Raw genomic sequence first — 11,345 nt, forward strand, 5'->3', positions numbered from 1 at the left:
TGGTGCAGTATTGCAGGTAACTGAATTTACCAAATTACAGTTAATGAAATAGAGAATGTACAGCTTCAAACCAGGTTAGATTAAAATGATGACAAACCAGTTAAAAGTTGCAGTGATGAAAAAAACAAAAACGTGAAAGGGTGAAAATATTTTTTGTGGTACAAATGTCCCTTAACCTGTCTGGCTATTAATTGGTTATATACAAAAATAGCAAAAATAATTAAAGTCCTTTTGTATTAACAGTACCCTAACCATTTACTTAATAAGTGGATGACAATAGTAGAAACTTAAAAAGGTCCTGGCGCCACAGAACCATCCCCACGGAAATTAATTCATCGAAGAGACGGCCGGACACTCAACCAAAGCAGGTTGCTGGACCACTACTGACGGATGGTCCAAGCTCAAAAAACCTTAAGGTCCGATTATCACACAGGACCCCCTGATTATTACAGGAACATGGAATAAGAAACTGGCAGTATACATCAAACAAGATGTTCATAAAGCAGCCAACATAACATGTCCAAAAAGTCAACAACCCTGAAGAAGACCTTCCCCGAAACACATTGCAAGCCCACCTCCAAAGGTCAAAACGCATTGGCGTACAAACACACGGGGTCAAGAGCAACCACAAACTGGGTTATTCTATGCACATAAGGAGTGCAACAGGAGAGATGGAATCTAGGATCCCACCCTGGCATTAACTCATGCTCTGACTCCAAACTTAACAGGGCCCAGTAGTAGCATTCAGCACTACACACAAGAGGACTAAAGTGGTAAAAGTCCCAAAGCCAATACACTATAGGTCACTAGACAGGCAACTGCATTTGGTCTGTTGCACGTCTGTAAACCAAGTTTTTATTATAATTATGATGTAGTGATTATTTTGTTGCACATAAACTGACCCCCTGATTAATCCTTCACATGTATTTATGAAATGTTGTTATGTAAGTGTTGTTTTTCACAAGCTATGTCCCTTGTCTCTATGTATGTAAAGCATGTTCTTCCCAAAAAACTTTGTATAAAAACAAACAAAAGAAAAATATTCTAAGATTTAGGAAAAAAGATTTGGGATGTATTACATGATAAAATCACAAATAAAACCATTCATATAGTTGTGATCCATCAGAGTGTGTACTATGGGCGAAAGATTGAAAATAATAGGTGAAATCAAACACAATTGAAGGAACAACGTATGGATTCCTTAAAGCGCTATTTGATCAATGGTCTGGGAGGCATTACCCCAATTTAGATTCTTTAAGTATTGATTCCAGCCTCCACAGTCCAGAATTGAATCACTCCCCATTTTAGGATAACAATAGTAGAAACACAGTTTATGATTATGTACTAAGATGACGCAACGAGGAATAAAACGAATAAAATCTGTTTAAAAAAAAAAACAATAGTAGAAACACAGCACTGAAAATAGTATTTCTCCGAAATATCACTAGAGAGCCACAGTGCATCATTAGCTGTCACAAATGCCAGAGGCTGGGGTGAAGTGTATTCATTTTCCTTGGTTGATGCTTCAGAAATTCACAATGGTGGAGTTGTTGGGTTTTCCGCGTGTGCAGTTTGGCAAGTGAAGCTACTCCACTTTGTAAAAGTTGTGGGGATCATGCCATGTCTAACAAATCCACAAAACTCCAGCCAGTACTCCACCAATTAACTGAGAGTTCAGTTGACGTACTATGTAACAGGTCCCATCAGTTCGATGACCTTTAACACCCAATTGCCCCTCTGTTCAAAAGGTTGCTTCCACAACTACCAGAGTTCCACACACACCACTCACGCACTTGCACACTATGCTAACACCTAGGAAAGTACAGTGTTGCTCCAGACAGCATGAGTCAATCAACACTCTAACCAGACATATTCACTAACATAGCTAGCATGGGTTAAATGGAATGTCAAATGATTCACACCCCAACTGCAGTACACTCCACAGTGGCAACCCCACTCATCTCTCACTCACACAGGTTTGGTCGGCATGTCGCAGTCATACAAGTGTGTTCAGAACGCAACCACAGAGAAAGTGCAACATCCAGCTCAACACAGCTCAACACAATTCTCACTATGTTTAGTGTGGTCTTTCCAGGCACTACCTCATGGTTCTATAGGCAAACCCACACCTGCATGCACCTACGTCTCCACGTCACAATGCTATAAGTTCAAGTAAATGGTAAATGTGTGCTTTATAAAAAATACAGAACAGATTGTACTACTGAATATCAACACCAACAATATCGTGGCATAAGAATATCGAGGGAACGAATATTGAAAGGTAAGTGCATGTATGGAAGCATAGACGTACTATTCCTAACTCCACATCTACGTACCTTGCAGATATATGTACCTCGTAGATACATTTATGTGGTGTTAGGGATAGAAAATCTAAACTTATCTGTCAACATTTTATTTTTCATATTCAGTCCTTGATATTGTGTCCCATTGAAATTGTGGTTTCGATATACTGGGGCTGTGACTCCCCTGTACTCAGCAACACGGGACAGAAATGTGCAAAATGGGGTTTGTGAAAGTTCTCAAGAACAAGGCCTACTTCAAAAGGTACCAGGTCAAGTTCTGTCGGAGAAGAGAGGGGAAAACTGATTATTATGACTGAAAATGGTTGTGATCCAGGATAAAAACAAGAACAAAACTCCGAAGTACCACATGATTGTGCGCATCACCAACAGAGACATCATCTGCCAGGTTGCAAATGCCAGGATTGAAGGAGATATGATTGTTCGTGCAGCCTATTCGCATGAACATCCCAAGTGTGGTGTGAAGGTCGGACTCACCAACAATGCTGCCTCCTATAGCAATGGCTTGCTGCTGGTTCGAAGGATTCTCCATAAATTTGCCTTGGACAAAATCTATAAAGGCCAAGTGGAAGTGACCAGTGATGAATACAACGTGGAGAGCATAGCTGGCCAACCTGGTGCCTTTATTTTTTATCTGGATGCTGGCCTGGCCAGAACCAACACTGGAAAAAAAAGTTTTGGGAGCCCTCAAGCGAGCAGTGGATGGTGGACTGTCTATTCCCGATAGCACAAAGCGGTTCCCTGGTTATGACTCTGAAATCAAAGAGTTTAATGTCGAAGTCCACCGCAAGCACATCCTGGGACAAAGTGTAGCAGACTACATCCGCTATTTGATGGATGAAGATGAGAATTCATATAAAAAACAGTTCTCACAGTACATAATGTACAATGTTGCACGTGACCAGATGAAAGAAATGTACAAAAAAGCCCATGCTGCTATACCTGAGAATCCAGTTCATGAAAAGAAGCTGGCGAAAGAAGTTAAAAAGAAGAGGTGGAACCGTGTAAAAATGTCTCTGTCTCAAAAAATGGACTGTGCGATTCAGAAGAAAGAAAGCTTCCTCAGAGCACAGCAGCGGAGGCTCCGCCGCTAAGGCAAAGGAGCGTCGCCCCACTGCTCTAAGGGCAGTGCAAAGGAAATATAAAATGATAACCAAACGTTATCATTTTATTTTGAGTCTGGCTGCACGCTCCATATTAGTGCAGGACGGGGCTGGGCTCCCGCGACACAGAGGGAGGAGGAGTGGCTGCTGCACCTTAAGTGTGCATGACAGTTTGGCCGTCCGTCTTGTGTTGGCCAAACCATCATGCGCACTTTGCATGTTCTCCACCCGCGGTATTGTACAGCCTGGGTGGAGAACATGCACAGCCTCCCAGTCCCTATCTGAGTGCCGAGACACGGCGCTCAGACCAATCACAACGCTGCTGTAAGGCAGCGTCGTGATTGGCTAGGGGAATCTGGGAGCCTGGGTGCTTCTGCGAGGCAGGATACAGCAAGTACAGAGACGAAGCAGCAGCTGGAAACCCACAGGTAAGTTCTTCTTCTTTTTTTCTTATCCCCCTCCACCCGCCACCGTCCCCTACCAGCCGCCACCAGAGCACAGCAGCAAGCTGCAGATAGTTATAATGATCTTCTCGATTTTCTACAAAGATAAAATGCTAAAATAAAATATATTGATATTCAGTGGAACTCTGGCAGAACAGAATACAACATAAATCTAGTAGCAGGTTCATAGAGGCAGCTATTCAAGCTGGGTGGTCAGAATAGCATCCCTTGTATTTCATCTGACAAGCAGTTCAGGGAATCATGTCCTTCGGGTAGAGTTGACTCTCATCTCCTCCTCTTGTTGCTAAACCTGATCCAAAGAGCAGCATTTTGTGCATGGGTTCCTAAAGATTTAAGGACACCATGCTATGCCGGCCATTATGTAAACATTCCATACTATGATGTTAATAAATCACTAGCCATTCCTAAAGTCTCCTAATCCCTTTTTTTCAGCAGTGTCGTGTCTTGCGTGTTCTGTGAGATTTGCATTCGCTGGAACGAAGGACCTCACAATAAAATCGAAGACGGTGAAAACCTCTATTGGTGTGTAATTTGTATATTGAAAATGGTAAACTCCCTCACTCCTTCTACCCAGTTGTGCCCCAGCAGAACAGTGTTCTCCTAATTTGCTAAAAAAGCAGACAGTACTCTTGAGCATAGCTGTAAACAAAGACCTCTGTTGTCCTAGAAACCTCTTTGAAACTGGGCTAAAAACAGATGCATTGGCAAGTCGGTCTGCCTAGGACAACTGGATTCTGTCTCTAACTCAGAGCTGTTCTAAACATTTGATTCACATTGATAGAGGAAGTATAAAAGACAAGCAACAGCATATGTGTGTCACTTAGTTTGGCCTCCCTGATGAGGTGCAGCTTGAGTGCCTAGGGTGTAGAAAGTTTGGAGCTCTCATTCACGCCTAACCATGTCACTTAGAGAGACTCAGTTAGACATCACAAAGTGAATAGATGCAAATGTTTGAAGACTCTGGACCCCTGGAATCATATTGGGACACTACTCTGGTGCATAGGGTTGCAAAAATATATAGACAGACAGACAGACGGACAGACAGAGAGATAATTTTAGGGTGTGTCCAATACGGATCTGCATATGGTTAGGTCTTGTCTGTAAGGGCACAGAGGAGGTCAACATTACAAAATCGAATGTAAACACCTGCCGTGCAATTTGACTCAAAGAATTTCCTTCCAACACTTTCTTGCTCCCATATGAATGGATAATCTGCTCAGACCAGACCCCTCTTGTCAAGACTGAGGCTGACTCTTCTTGGAAGTGCTTGCACGGTGCCATGGCAAGAAAAAAGTATGATGCAGCCAAGCCTTGCCATGATGAGACTGGCATTTTCTTACCTCAGGGTCAGCCAACAGGTCTTCATTGTCTTCTTCGGCTCTTCAAGGATGTCACATGTTTGTCTCATTGAGATAACAACACCTTCCTTTTCAAGGAGGCCGCCATCATCGCTGGGAGGGTAACTAGTGTAAGGATGAACCTCATTGCTCGCTCATTCGACTGTACCTACTTACCCCTTTTCATTTCTGATTTATTTGTGCTGTTGTCCTTCCAGGATATGCCCAAAACCGAGGAGGATCCCGTGGGGAACTTTGCTTTCTGAAAGGTGCTCCCCTGAGAGTAATTATATCCTAACAACCGTCCCAGAGGTTCTCTTCTTCGGTGAATTGTGGCTTTTGGTATTTAAGGATACTAGCTTTCTGCCGCCTAAAATGCAAAACCCCGCAAGCGGACTTTGCTCACCTCACATGGACCTGCAGCAAAATGAGCTCCTACTGGACTGACATACACCAGTTGCTTGGGAAAATGACGGGCTTAGTATTATCCCCAACCCCGGAAGTGGCCCTATTGGGATATGTGAAAAATTTCCCAAAAGCAGTTTGGAATTTTGTCGCGGTTGGGCTGCTCTTGGCAAAAAGGGAAATAGCGCTAAAGTGGGGGAGGAGGATGAAGTAAAGATTGGATGAATAGCATGGCATACTGTAATTTGAACTATGATTTATACGCCTCCTCACTGCCTGGCACATCCCGCCCACGTGCCATCTGGGGCCCACTCTAGCAATTCACAGCAATGGCACAGGAGGCGCCTGACGCACGGATGGAAGCTGGCCTGGAACCAGCGGGTATTGGCTGAACATGTTCAATCCGCATAATAAACTTGGACATTTACTTTATGATGTTATGAATTAGAACTGTACATAGCATTAGAGCACTGCTAGATGCGCGGATTGAGGTGTTGGAAATGTACTGAGGGAAGCAACGGATGGTGTGAAGGTTCTTTTGTGGGCTCAAATTGGAAACATTGTCGTGAATCTACATGGCGCGGGCTGGTCGCATTATGTCTGTGGCATTTATTAATATTCGTTAGCATGGAATTGGAGCTGGAACAATGTTATGTTTGCATTTTTGACACTGGAAAATAAAGATTTTTTAAAAAAAAGGATACTAGCTTTAGGGCCATGTGTAAATCAACTATTAGAGTCATACGGTTGCACTTGAAGTGATCCTAAGAGTTGAATCATGTTCATTAGGTGGGCCGCATGCTATCTATGAATTGCCAGGTGACCAATATTTAATAGTCTAATAATCCCTTCTATAGTACCGACAACCACATAAGCAATACACAAACACGTGCAAACAGTGAACTTCGCTAAGAAGTAAAAATAATAAATGTTGGGCCAGTTCAAAGTGTGGATAGTTTCCAGAGTCGAGCCACCACCATGGACCAAGTGTTGTTGGCCTAGTAGAGTGCCCCCCAGTTGTCTAAGAACTAGGTGATATTAGTATTCTGCGTAATTCGATTTAATGTGGAGGTAGTGTTTTTGTGATGTGGGTCTGGAAGAGAGAAGACCTAGTTTACAGATTTCATTTCCACCCATTCCCTCCCCTCTGCTCACCAAAGTCCATCCCAGTTCTTATGTCAAGGTGTCCACACCCTCTACCTCCCATGATGTCCATACCCAGCAGGGGTAAAGATATGTTGTTTGCAGACCTTGTAGGAAGGGTGTCGAAGCGTATGCATCTGACATTCACTATTTGATTTTCATCACCTCTGAGCTCCTGTTCTGTGGTCTGGTGTTACATCGGTCCTCCAGGTCTCTGTCTCCTCTCCCAGACAGCCCTGTGTGTTACCGTAGTTGGATGTCCAAAAGACGCCTGCCTCATATCTATTGCTGAAGTGCTAAGATTTGTTCTGGAGATAAAACCCAATCCCAAATGGATGAGTCCAGAGATATTTTATATTGTCTCTTCTGAGCTTCGCTGGGACTGGCCTGAAGAGATGATGCCTGGACAGGCTCGATGAGCAATAGCTTGGTGAAGGGTGCATGTGTGATCCTGGAAACTAATCAAGTCTTTGCGTCCGGCTGCCACGAGTATGTCCTCCTTACCTTGTAGTTAAGCAGCTTAGCTAAAATCTCTCTCGGTCTTTGTATTCCTACAAGTTGTATGAGGTCCACCCTGTGTGCCCTATCAATGCAGATATCAGTATGGCTGTCAACTAGTAATAATAACGAAGTGATTTATAAAGTGCCTGGTTACTTCTTAGCGAAGTGTTCCTGCGCTGAGGCTTCGCTCCTGGACCAGAACCAGAACGACAACTAGGACTGATCACTCAGCTCAATCTGAACAACCAAGGGGCAGATTTACAATGAACCATTGCATCTGCTTAGATGCGTCAGTTTCCTTGCGTCAGCGCTGAATGTCCTTGCGCCACTATGGATGCGCTGTATTTACAATACAGTGCTCCATGGCGAAAGGATTAACAGATGCATCAGAAATTCTGACAAATCTGTTGGCGCAAAAGTGACGCATTGCTGGAGTTGCTCATGAAAGTGACACAACTCTAGCAATGAGCCAAAATAGTGGGTGAGTCGTATTCAAAAAGCCCTGCGTTATTCCTTACGCCTCATCTGAGCAGGCGTAGGGATTTTGACGCAGTGAAGGCGTAAAGCGACTCAGTGAAATCTTGTAGATTTCACTGCACCAGTTCTACATGGCTTTTTGCATGGGAACGCCCACCCTGCATACATTATACTTGAAGCAGGTATAAAATGTCGCAGGGCTTTAGAACGGACGCATCTCCCTAGATGCGTCACGCTGTAAATGGGCTGCAATATTTACGCAGCGGCTGCATCACAAAAGTGATGCAGCGGCGGCGCAAAAGTCACGCACGGGGCTTGTAAATCTGCCCCAAGTTTTTAACTTCCTGGGAAAGAGTGGTTCAGATCTTTCCTGTCTGAGTGATACAGGTAGAGAATAACACAGAGGCCAGAAAGTTAAAGTAGCACCCTCATGTGCAGTCTTTTTTCACTCTAGGAATGCAGGCTAAAAGAGCCCCTGCAAATCTAAGATTTCTGCTGGGTAGATAAGGTTTAACAAAGGAACGCAAATAGCAAGGACCCTTGTTATTCAGAATTCTATGACAAGAGCTCGTGCTTTTAAAAGACACCCTTTTTTCCCAAGGGAAGCAGTGCAATTTAGTGAGGGCAGGACCCACAGGGGATCGCTTTCGAAGATTCAGCAGCACACGTGCTGCAGCATTCTGCACTCTTTGGAGTCTCATCACTCTAGATCGTGAGACTCCTGGATACAGGACATTGCAATAGTCCAGTCTGGACATAACCAGGGCCTGGTCTACTGCCTTCCTGGTGGCTTCCTGGAGGAATCCCAGGCTCTTTTATAAGATTTTCAAGATTCCGAAGCATTTACCTGCTCGACTAGTTATCTGACAGTCAAATGTTAGTTTGGAATCAAGCCAGATGCCGAGGTTCTTTTCTTTAGGCTTGAGGTCAAGTAGTGGCCCGAGTGAAACTGGCAACCATGTAGATGACTACAGTGATGGCTGCTTACCCAGGATAAGGATCTCAATTTTCCCTGCATCCAGCTTAAGGCAGTTCATGTCCATCCACTCAGTCAATTCTGACAGACAAGATCTTAACAAAGCCGCTATATTGGCTTTATAATGGGACAGAGTGATGATGAGCTGTGTACGATGCGATGTTAACACTCAATGATATCAGCAAGGGGGCGCATATAAAGATTGAACAAAGTAGGGCTCAACGCAGAGCCCTGGGGCACCCCCTGCTGCAGCAGAATAACCTTAGATGAAAAAGGCCAACGAGAAAGGCACCTCAGTCTGCTCCTACTGTGTTTTCTAGCAGGCATTTAATTTGTGTAGCATCACCTCTGGTCCTGTTTTCCAGGTCTTGGATTTCCAATTTCATTTGGGCTTGAAGATGAGTCAGCTTCATTTTCATTGCTCTTGTAGCGCTTTCCAGAGCATTCACCTTGAATTCTGCCTCAAGTACTCTTGTGCCCATTGAATACACATCAGTTTGAAGTGTGGCTATCTTCTTGCTTAGATCAGCTTTCAGATCTTGCGGACTGGTCATCATGTCCAATTTAATTTCCTCTCCCAGTTCAGTTTTGAAGGAGTGTAGACAGTGGCGTAGCTCCTCCCCCTTAAAGGGCTCGTAACGTGTTATGGTTTTTTGGGTTCTGGCAGATTCGCTTCAGACCCTTTCCATGCGGGGTAGGGGGGATATGTTTCTGTCAAGATGTCAGCAGACAGCGGCTACAAACATAGAAGTCCGGGAATAATGTGAGCTGATGGTAAAGTATAATGCCAATAAACCGTATCGTCTTCCCCTCCCCGGTCTCGTATGTCCCCCTTGTGACAGTGGGATCCAAACTATCCCACTTGGTTCCAATCTCCAGTTCCTCTTGACACAGAAAGGAGTGCTCCATAGAGTACTTGAAGAGATATTAGGGTTATTGTCTTCCTGATAGCTAATTTCCCAGAGTTGAGGGTACATCACCTGAAGTCAACAATGTCTGCATAAAGAGCCTGCCTGCATGCCTGCCTGTTGAGGGAACAAGTGTGCTTGGCCATGCAGGAGGAGAGACTGTACAGAAAGAGTGGCTCCAGTAAGTTCCCATTGAAGGGAATCCCAGGGAAGGGAATCCCAGAAAACGGAGATGACCCAAGAAAGTGTCACAGGAGAGACTCTATAGTATTATTTTGGCAATAAAGAAATGAAAAACAGTTGAACTTTGCTGCCAATTGAAACCAGTGAGAAGAATTGGGGAAACTGTACCTGACCATTCTGCAATCTTATATGTTGTATTCTTTGAACTGTACAATATTGAGTTCTGCTGTGAGATTAAAAGTACTTCCTTTTCTATTAAGACAAGCAGTGAGATGGATAATACATTATTGTGCCTATTGGTTGATTGTTTAATTCTGAGTTCTTGCCTTCACGCGACCTCCATTAAACGCCTGTGACTCTTCACCCTTGCTACCCAGAAAGCTGGGATGAAGTGGTTGTCTTGCCCTAGCCTCAAAGCCCATATTTACCATTGCTTGCTTAACACAGAGCAGCAAGCAAAGGTTTGTGCTGTGTTGAGCAAGGAGGAGAAAATAGAGTAGCTCCACATTAAAAATGGAATGCTGCTGCGGCTGCTGCTGCCTACTTTTGCGCTGGTGCACTAAAACGAGTGCCTTGCGCGACACACAGCCTGCACCAAGGTGCAGAGGCGAGTGTCTAGCTGTTTAGCATAGGATTTGTACTAGAAGCAAAAGCTTCCAGTACAAATTCTTATGCCGAGACAAATTCTGAGTGCATTGCAGGACTCATGCAATGTATGGGTTGTTTGGAGAAATGAAAGCATTTTCCTTTTTTAACGCCTAACTCAAGGAGATGTTATTGTTTTACACAAAGCCCAGTCTGCCTATCTTGGTAGATCAGGCTTTGCATCAAAAACTATGGTTGCTTGCACTTATCCTCCAAAGTTTCACCCCAGTAAAGCCCCCTTGACGCAAAGATATGCAAAAAGCACAAATCTCTATTGGTGGTAAGAAAGACCACATTTCCAGCGCAAAATAACTGTTGTGATAGAAAGTTAATACCCATCAAGACTTTGTGTGGCTTTGCACCAATTTGCAAAAATCTGAGCCTTGGTCTTTTCCATAGCCCCCAGGGTTCCAGAGAACGTTCTTAGGGAAGTCTCTCTCAAAGAAGAGTCCAATACAGTTCATCGTCAACACAAGATGGTGCCTTTCTTTGGCCTCAGGGTCACTGAGGCAGTACTGACCCTTGGAGAGAACTTCCAGTCTCTGGGTTCAAGTGACGAGCAAGAGAAAACTTGGGTCCCTTCACTCAGTTCAGGCAGGCTAATTTTTCTTCCAGGGCAAAGTAGGGTGCAGGTCCGGCCAGGAAAGCCCAGACAGGTCAGGCAGCCTAATAATGTTGCTTCCTGGTCCAGGTAAGGTCTAGTTCCTTACAGCCAGCTTTGATGAGCTGGTGCTAAGACGGCTTTTTTATCAAGTGCACTAACCAGTGATAGCAGATTTTCCTAGGCCTAATCTATGCAATTTTCCCACCACTAATCATCCCATTTTATAGCATTTCCTACTTCACTTGAATGTAAACTGCCTCAGAAACCTTTGTTCAAGA

The 11,345-nt window shown here is 44.1% G+C and overlaps 1 pseudogene; it reads left to right on the plus strand.

Moving 5' to 3' along the window:
• Window positions 1-2,521: 2,521 nt before the first annotated feature.
• On the plus strand, window positions 2,522-3,415 carry LOC146857768 (large ribosomal subunit protein uL18 pseudogene; annotated as a pseudogene).
• Window positions 3,416-11,345: the final 7,930 nt, after the last annotated feature.

The sequence above is a fragment of the Triturus cristatus genome, chromosome 3_2 (assembly GCF_964204655.1).
Source record: "Triturus cristatus chromosome 3_2, aTriCri1.1, whole genome shotgun sequence".
NCBI lineage: Eukaryota > Metazoa > Chordata > Amphibia > Caudata > Salamandridae > Triturus > Triturus cristatus.